We start from the raw sequence: 9586 nt of genomic DNA on the forward strand, positions 1-9586 counted from the left end.
TCCTCCATGGCCGTAGCCATCCTCTCCTCTACGGTAGCCAGCCTTACCACAGAGGTTGCCATCCTTTCCACGGAGGTTACCATCCTTTCCGTGGTGATGCATTCATGCGCCAATGCCTCCATAAAGGCTCTGCTCATGTTCGCGATGGACTCCTCCATTCGCTCCACACTCGCAGCGACCCTGGAGACAAAACCTGCCAGAGACTCCTGCACCTGTTCCTGGAGTTCCACACCGCTCTCCTTCTGGATGGACCCGGAGGCACAGGGTCGACATGCAGCTGAGCCGAGCTGGCAGAGTCCTGCGCCCTCCAACGAGGACTCTCCACTGCTGTCCCTGTCTCTACCATCTGCTGATGCTCACTTGTGAGCTGTGATACACCAGGTGACAACACTACTCTATCTCCCGAAGGTCCCACCGAGGTGTGAGTGTCGGTGCTGGTGCTAGGTGCGCTGAATTTCGCTGACGCTGCGCCCTCAGAGGTTGCAGCTTCCTCTGAGGAGTCTTGAGGCTCAGGATGTTCCTCCTGGACAGTGGGGACGGGGGCTCTCGATGGTCCTGTGGGGCGTAAAGGAAAGAGTTAGAGATGTGAGGTAAAGGTTACATGCACATTGAATTGTGCATATGATCATAAGTCAATCTGTTAGAGCATCAGAATCATTATCAGAACTGCCGAAAAAGGTCATCAACCTGAAACGTTAACTCTGTTTCTCTCTCCACAGATGCTACCTGACCTGCTGAGTATTTCCAGCATTTTCTGTTTTTATTTTAAGCTATATTTATATATATTTATGTCTCTGATCAGCTGTGTAACTTCACGGTGCCGATTCATTTTCTATTATTTTGATTTTATATTTCAGCTGCGCTTATATTTTTTCTCTCATTTTTTATATGCAGGTATAATTTCGTATGTACTGTATTTATTTATATAAGTTTCTTATATTATTATGTCTCACTGTATCATGTGCCTGCACTCAGACCCTCTCAGCTTTCATTAATTTAATGTTTATATTTATAGTGACATCTTTATATTTATTGTATCAGCCGTGGCTCAGTGGGAAGCACACTCGCCTCTGAGTCAGAAGTTTGTGGGTTCATAGTCCCATTCCAGAGACTTGAGCCACAAAAATCCAGGCCGACACTCCAGTGCTGTGCTGAGGGAGTGCTGCACTGTCGGAGGTTCCGCCTTTCAGATGAGATGTTAAACCGAGGCCCCGTCTACTCTCTCAGGTGGACATAAAAGATCCCACGGCACTATTTCAAAGAAGAGCAGGGGAGTTCTCCCTGGTGTCCTGGCCAATATTTATCCCTCAATCAACATAAGAAAAACAGATTATCTGGTCATTAATACATTGCTGTTTGTTGGAGCTTGCTGTGCACAAACTGGCTGCCGGGTTTCCTACATTACAACAGTGACTCCACTTCAAAAAGTACTTCATTGGCTCTAAAGCACTTTGGGACATCCTGAGGTTGTGAAAGGTTCTATATAAATGCAATTCTTTCTTATCTAAGACCTACTTTGTACCCACACTCAGCCCCTTTTTACTTTCCATCACTATGATAGTATTCAAAAATTGAATGCCATATTATATATTTATATTCGTAGGTTGTGCAGTATTTATATTTTTATAGTTATGTCTCAGACCCATTGGCATTCAGCCCTCTTCACTTTGCATTAGTATATATTTATTGCGGCATCTTGATATACCTTCTATAATATGTTGTACTTATATTTACTTTTATTATGTTTATGCCTTCGATGCTTTTCACTCTCCATTTTTGTATAATATGCAGCTTATATTATAAATACATGTTATATTTATGTCTCAGTCCCCCTTTCGTTCTCCAATATTTTATTAATTTATTATATGAGATGTTGTATTTATATTCTTTCTTTTTATGTTTTGCATTGTGGAAGGCTGTGCAAGGGTGAGTGGGACAGCCTTAGGCCTGCCAAAAGCTCCAACCAGCAGCAGGATGAAGCATCAGGAGACCGTCCAAAGGTAAATGGCAACAAAGAGATGGTGATCAGGAGGGAGCGGGGACAGCATCAGCCTGTTGAAAATTGAACTGTATGCAGGATGGCAATGCTGGGGAGATTGGTCAAGGGCTGAAAAATTAAAAGTTTTCAATCTCCCAAAATACATATATTCTTTTGAAAACCACTTGCAGGGAGGACCCAAAATATTAAAAATGTTTCAATTAGTATTTAAAAAGAAAGAAAGAAGGGTATGGTGAGTATGAGCAGGACAGTCAGAGGCCTCCCTAAAGTAGGTAAAGGTACTTTTGAAACTGTTGAGGTTTATCTGCAAGGAACTATTTAAAATTATATTTAAAACCATGCAAATTGAAAGAAAGGCAGACTTTATTTAATGCAAAGAAAATTCATGATAAAAGTTAAAAAATTTAGCAACTGAAAAGTAAGAATCACAGAAATGGCACAAATCCAACTGAGACTAACTACAGTTCAACAAACTGACCAAATATTATAATATAAAATAACAGCAGAAAATGCTGGAAATACTCAGCAGGCCAGGCAGCATCCGTGGAGAGAGAAACAGAGTTAACGTTTTGTTATGTATTGTGTGTTCTATTGTGTGTTCTCCTCCCACCTGTGGTGGCGCTGTCACAGGAGATAAATGGTTGGGTGTTCTCTGTTAAGTTTAGCTCTCTTTGTTCGGAACTTGCCAGAACTTCCTTTCCTTCCAATAAAGCACGTCATGTTTGAATCTCTGAGTTCTGAGTCCTAAATTGTGTCTAGGTAGAAAGGTACCGACACAACAAGTGGCAACGAGGAGCGGATGAATCTGCGTACGTTACGGGTGCAGTGAGTAAACAGAAAATTTAATTTGAAACGTGAGATGGCTACTATGTTAGGAAACATCGGTGATTTTGATGAAAATGTGGAACAATGGAGTGCATATACGGAACGTTTTGACTATTTTGTATTGGCGAATGCGGTGGCAAATGAAAAGGTCGTGCCTACCTTTTTGAGTGTAATCGGGCCGAAGACATTCAATTTACTTCGCAGCCTCGTGCAGCCAGATAAGCCAGGAACTAAAACATATAAGCAACTAGTGGAAATTCTTGGAGCACATTTTTCACCAAAACCTCTGGTTATTGCCGAGAGATTTAGATTTCACAAACAGAATCAAGAGGAGGGGGAATCAGTGACGATGTTTATTGCTGCTTTAAAAAGGTTGTCGGAACACTGCCAGTTCAAGGAGGTGCTGAATGACACCATTAGAGACAGACTTGTGTGTGGTCTGCAAAATGCAGCCACACAGAAGCGCCTTCTTACTGAGGACAACCTTACTCTTGAAAAGGCCATTGAAGTTAGTGTCTCCATGGAGATGGCGGAAAAGGAGGCTCACCAGTTGAGTTCAACAGGGAGAGTTCACAAGGTGTCGTCTGAGCCTAAAGGTGCGCGGAACGGCACATGTTACCATTGTGGGAAAACGGGCCATCACGCTAATGACTGCTGGTGTACGGATCTGGAATGCCGAAATTGTGGCAAAAAGGGTCACATTGAACGCGCCTGTAGAGGTAAAAAAAGAACAGACAGAGCTGGGAAGCATGGAAGCAAAATGTCTGTATTTGGACAAGGGAGGAAAAAGAGTGTTCATTCAGTGCAGTATGATGGAACAAGCAAAACAGAGGGGAGCGACACCTCTGAGGAGGAAGAGGTGCACATACTGACGGTTGCAGGTGATTCAAATGGCTACTGGGTGTCACCACTGGTGGAGGGACAATCAGTGCGGATGGAGGTGGACACAGGCGCGGCTGTGTCCCTTGTTTCAGACACTGTCTACAACAAAATGCTAAAGCATCTTACCCTTCAGCCAACAAACATTGTGCTAAAGACGTATACCGGCGAACCTGTGGCCATGAGAGGCGTCATTGAGGTGACAGTTAAATTGAACGGACAGACTGCAAAACTGCCACTATATGTGGTAAAGGGAAATTACCCATCGCTACTGGGACGTGCGTGGCTAGAGAAAATCATGCTGGACTGGCCTGCAGTCCGCATGATGTCAAAAGGGGAGTCAGGTCTGACTGCAGTGTTAAACAAACATGCAGAACTCGTCAATGGGGAACTTGGGAGCATGAAAAAGGTCAGCGTGAGACTGGACATTAAACCTGACAGCAAGCCGAAGTTTCACAAAGCCCGACCTGTACCCTATGCAATTAGGCCAAAAGTTGAGGCTAACTTGGAGGCCTTAGTCGAGAATGGAGTCCTGGAGCCTGTGAGCATGAGCAAATGGGCCACACCCATTGTTCCTGTCCTGAAAAAGGATGGATCTGTTCGAATCTGCGGGGATTTTAAAGTGACAATTAACCCGGTGCTGTCTGCGGAACAGTATCCTCTTCCCCTCATTGATGATCTTTTTACGGGCCTGGCCGGAGGGCAAAAGTTCAGCAAAATAGACTTATGCCAGGCTTATCTACAAATGCATGTCGATGACAAATCAAAGGAGCTGCTGACAATTGTGACACACAAGGGGCTATACAGGTACTGCCGCTCTCTGTTTGGAATTACATCGGCCCCTGCTCTATTCCAAAGGGCAATGGATCAGATTTTGAGTGGACTGCCAGGAGTCCAGTGCTACCTGGACGACATCCTTGTCACTGGGACAAATGAGGAAGATCATCTTCTGAACTTGGATGCGACACTACAACGACTGAAAGAGTACGGACTCAGAGTTCGTAAAGACAAATGTGAATTCTTTCAGTCTTCAGTTGAGTACCTGGGGCATGTGATTGACGCTACTGGCATGCATAAGGCACCGTCAATGGTCAAGGCGATCGTGGCGGCCCCAGCACCCCAGAATGTGAGCCAGTTACGTTCATTTCTGGGGCTACTTAACTACTATGGGAAGTTTATTCCAGACTTAGCAACATTGCTGAAGCCATTACATCAGTTGCTATGTCAAGGCAAAACATGGAAATGGACTGAACTGTGCAACGAAGCTTTCGCCCAAGCAAAGAAAGCATTGCTGAAATCGGAGGTCCTGACACACTTCGACCCAAAGCTACCCGTGCAGCTAGCATGTGATGCATCACCATATGGTGTGGGAGCCGTCATATCCCACATCATGCCTTCGGGTGAAGAGAAACCTATCGCCTTCGCATCATGCACCTTGAACAAGGCCGAGAGTAACTATGCGCAGATCGAGCGCGAGGCCTTGGGAATCGTTTTTGGAATTTGAAAATTTCATCAGTACCTGTTTGGGAGAAGGTTCACACTCCTGACGGACCACCGTCCATTGGCTTCAATCTTCGGGTCCCACACCGGAATTCTGTCTCTCGCTGCAAGCAGGATGCAAAGGTGGGCTTTACTGTTGTCAGGACACACATACGACATCAAATATCGCAAATCAGACTTGCACGGCAACGCCGACGGTCTCTCGAGGCTACCCTTGCCTGTTACTCCCCCAGAGCCTCGTCAGATAGACATCTTCTACTTTAGACAAGTGGAGGGAGCACCTGTCACTGCAGTTCAGGTGCGAAGGTACACCCGCAACGATCCAGTCCTGTCTGAGGTAATGGACGATGTCATTCGAGGGAGAGCTATAGGAGATTCTCCTAGTTTGAAACCTTACGTTTCAAAAAAAAATGAGCTCTCCGTCCAGGCAGGTTGTCTTCTTTGGGGACGCCGTGTCATCATTCCGCCACCTCTGAGGGAACCTATACTGCAACAACTTCATACAGGCCACAGTGGGATGGTTCGGATGAAGGAAATGGCAAGAAGCTACTTCTGGCGGCCAGGTCTCAATGGGAATATTGAGGAGAAAGCCAAAACATGTTCCCCATGTCAAAGGGTCCGGAATGTTCCACAGCTGGCAACCCTACACCCCTGGGATTGGCCTGCAGAAGTGTGGCAGCGAGTACATGTGGACTTCGCCGGTCCTTTCGAAGAGAAGATGTTTATGGTGGTTGTGGACGCTCGTAGCAAGTGGCCAGAGGTCGCTGTGATGAGGTCTACCACGGCAGAGAAAACAATTGAGAAACTTGGTCAGATGTTCAGCCGTTATGGCTCACTGGAACAACTCGTAAGTGACAACGGTCCACAATTTGTATCACAGGAGTTTGCAACCTTCCTGCATGTGAATGGTGTCTAACACATCAGGTCTGCGCCCTATCATCCCTCTACTAACGGCCAGGCAGAAAGGTTTGTGCAAACTTTGAAGCACGCCTTGAAGGCATCGCAAGGTCAGGGCTCAATCCACCAACGTCTGAACAGCTTCCTGTTGTCCTACAGGAACGAGCCGCATGCCACAACCAAAACTTCCCCCGCTTCGCTCATGATGAAGAGGCAGTTGCGGACAAGTTTTGACTTACTCAAACCTCCAAGGGCAGAACAGGTTGTCCATTGTCAACAACAAGCTCAAGTTGAAAAGAGAGAGAAAAGAGCCAAGGAGAGACGGTTTCATCCGGGAGAGCACGTCTTAGCTCGAAACTACAACACTGGACCGAAATGGGTTCCTGCTACGGTGATCGCGCAGACGGGCCCTGTGTCTTACACGGTTGAGACTGCTGAGGACGTCGTCTGGAGAAGACACACAGATCAACTGTTGCTAGGAGCAGAGACAGCCACAGAGGCTCCAACAGCTGGTTGGCCTGAACTGTTTCCGGATGATACCGCAAACCAGCATCCTTTGCCACAGTGCTCTTCTCCAACACAGGAAGTCAAAGAGACTGTTCCACCTGTGCAAACTCCTGACTTTCGACTAACAGGCACCTTCTCCATCCAGGCCTGTGTCAATGCCTACTACTGTGGAAGCCAGCGATGACCGCCGGTATCCTGTCAGAGAGCGGCGGCCTCCAAGACGCTTGGATCTGTCGGCTTAGTGACTTACCCACAAGACTGGGGCAGAATAAACCCCAGGGTAAAGTCAGGGTTTGAGGCAGTCTACCTCTACCCTAGGTTTGTTGAGTGCATTGAAAGTAACTTACCTGTTGAGGAATAATGTGGACCTTCCATTTAAGAGGGGAGGAAATGTTATGTATTGTGTGTTCTATTGTGTGTTCTCCTCCCAGCTGTGGTGGCACTGTCACAGGAGATAAATGGTTGGGTGTTCTCTGTTAAGTTTAGCTCTCTTTGTTCGGAACTTTCCAGAACTTCCTTTCCTTCCAATAAAGCACTTCATGTTTGAATCTCTGAGTTCTGAGTCCTAAATTGTGTCTAGGTAGAAAGGTACCGACGTAACACGTTTCAGGTCTGGGACCCTTCATCAAAACTGGAAAATGCTGGAGATGTAACAGATATTAAGCAGGTGCAGAGACAGCGGGCGGCGGGGGTGGGGGGCGGTGGAAGGAATTGAAGGAATATACTGTGCCAAAGTAAGAGGCAGGAAAGATAAAATGTTGCAAATGGGGATGGCAAAATCATACAGCATGAAAAATGGGAGCAGGGGTTATAGTTTGAAATTGTTGAACTCAATGTTGAGTCCAGAAGGATGTAAAGTGCCTAATCGAAAGATAAGAACATAAGAACATAAGAAGTAGGAGCAGGAGTAGGCCATACGGCCCCGCTCCACCATTCAATAGGATCATGGCTGATCCGAACCTAGACTCATGTCCACTTCCCTGCCCGCTCCCCATAACCCCTAATTCCCTTATCTGCTAGGAAACTGTCTATCTCCGTTTTAAATTTATTTAATGTCGCAGCTTCCACAGCTCTCTGAGGTAGCAAATTCCATAGATTTACTACCCTCTGAGTGAAGAAGTTTCTCTTCATCTCAGTTTTGAAAGGGCAGCCCCTTATTCTAAGATTATGCCCCCTAATTCTAGTCTCACCCATCAGTGGAAACATCCTCCCCGCATCCACCTGATCAAGCCTATAAAGTATGTGTCTATACTTAATGCAATAATGACGAGACAGCTTGGAAGATTCAACGTAGGTCTTTACTTAATACCAACAGGCGGGAAACTGAGGGGAGATCAGTACCCACAGTACTATTTATACCCCTATGGCCAGGAGTGGTACTACGGTATCACTACGTCCTACAAAGTAGTGCTGCCCTGGCCATAGGTTTAAAGTAACATACCTATTACATACACAACAAAGCCCCCTCACAATCTTATATGTTTCGATAAGATCGCCTCTCATTCTTCTGAATTCCAATGAGTAGAGGCCCAACCTACTCAACCTTTCCTCATAAGTCAACCCCCTCATCTCCGGAATCAACCGAGTGAACCTTCTCTGAACTGCCTCGAGAGCAAGTATATCTTTTCTTAAATAGGGAAACCAAAACTGTATGCAGTATTCCAGGTGTGGCCTCACCAGTACCCTGTATAACTGAAGCAAGACTTCCCTGCTTTTATACTCCATCCCCCTTGCAATAAAAGCCAAGATTCCATTGGCCTTCCTGATCACCTGCTGTACCTGCATACTAATCTTCTGTGTTTCATGCACCAGGACCCCCAGATCCCTTTGTACTGTAGCACTTTGCAGTTTCTCTCCATTTAGATAATAACTTGCTCTTTGATTTTTTCTGCCAAAGTGCATAACCTCACACTTTCCAACATTATATTCCATCTGCCAAATTTCTGCCCACTCACTTAGCCTGTCTATGTCCTTTTGCAGGTTTTTTATGTCCTCCTCACTCACTGCTTTCCCTCCCATCTTTGTATCATCGGCAAACTTGGATACGTTGCACTCGGTCCCCTCCTCCAAATCGTTAATATAGATTGTAAAGAGTTGGGGTCCCAGCACTGACCCCTGCGGAACACCACTAGTTACTGATTGCCAACCCGAGAATGAACCATTTATCCCAACTCTCTGTTTTCTGTTAGATAGCCAACCTTCCACCCACGCCAGTATATTACCCCCAATCCCGTGATTTTTTATCTTGTGCAGTAATCTTTTGTGTGGCACCTTGTCAAATGCCTTTTGGAAGTCCAAATACACCACATCCACTGGTTCCCCTTTATCCACCCTGTTTGTTATGTCCTCAAAGAATTCGAGCAAATTTGTCAAACATGACTTCCCCTTCATAAAACCATGCGGACTCTGTCCGATTAAGTTATCCTTATCCAAATGTCCTGTCATTGCTTCCTTAATAATGGACTCCAACATTTTACCAACCACAGATGTTAGGCTAACTGGTCTATAGTTTCCAGCCTTTTGTCTACCTCCCTTTTTAAATAAGGGCATTACATTAGCAGTTTTCCAATCTGCTGGGACCTTTCCTGAATCCAGGGAGATGAGGTGCTGTTCCTCGAGCTTGCGTTGAGCTTCATTGGAACAGTGTAATAGGCCGAGGACGGAGAAGTCAGAGTGGGAGTGAAGCGGAGAATTAAAGTGACAGGCGACCGGAAACTCAGGGTCACCCTTACGGACTGAACAGAGGTGTTCCGCAAAGCGGTCGCCCAATCTGCGTTTGGTCTCCCCAATGTAGAGGAGACCGCATCGTGAGCAGCGAATACAGTATATTAAATTGCAAGAAGTACAAGTAAATCGCTGTTTCACCTGGAAAGGATGTTTGGTGCCCTGGACAGTGGGGAAGGGAGGAGGTAAAAGGGCAGGTGTTGTATCTCCTGCGCTTGCACGGGAAGGTGCCGGGCGAAGGGGAAGGGCTGTTAG

This window comes from Somniosus microcephalus, chromosome 15, assembly GCF_052327205.1.
Source record: "Somniosus microcephalus isolate GS21.2 chromosome 15, FLI_Smic_1.0, whole genome shotgun sequence".
Lineage (NCBI taxonomy): Eukaryota > Metazoa > Chordata > Chondrichthyes > Squaliformes > Somniosidae > Somniosus > Somniosus microcephalus.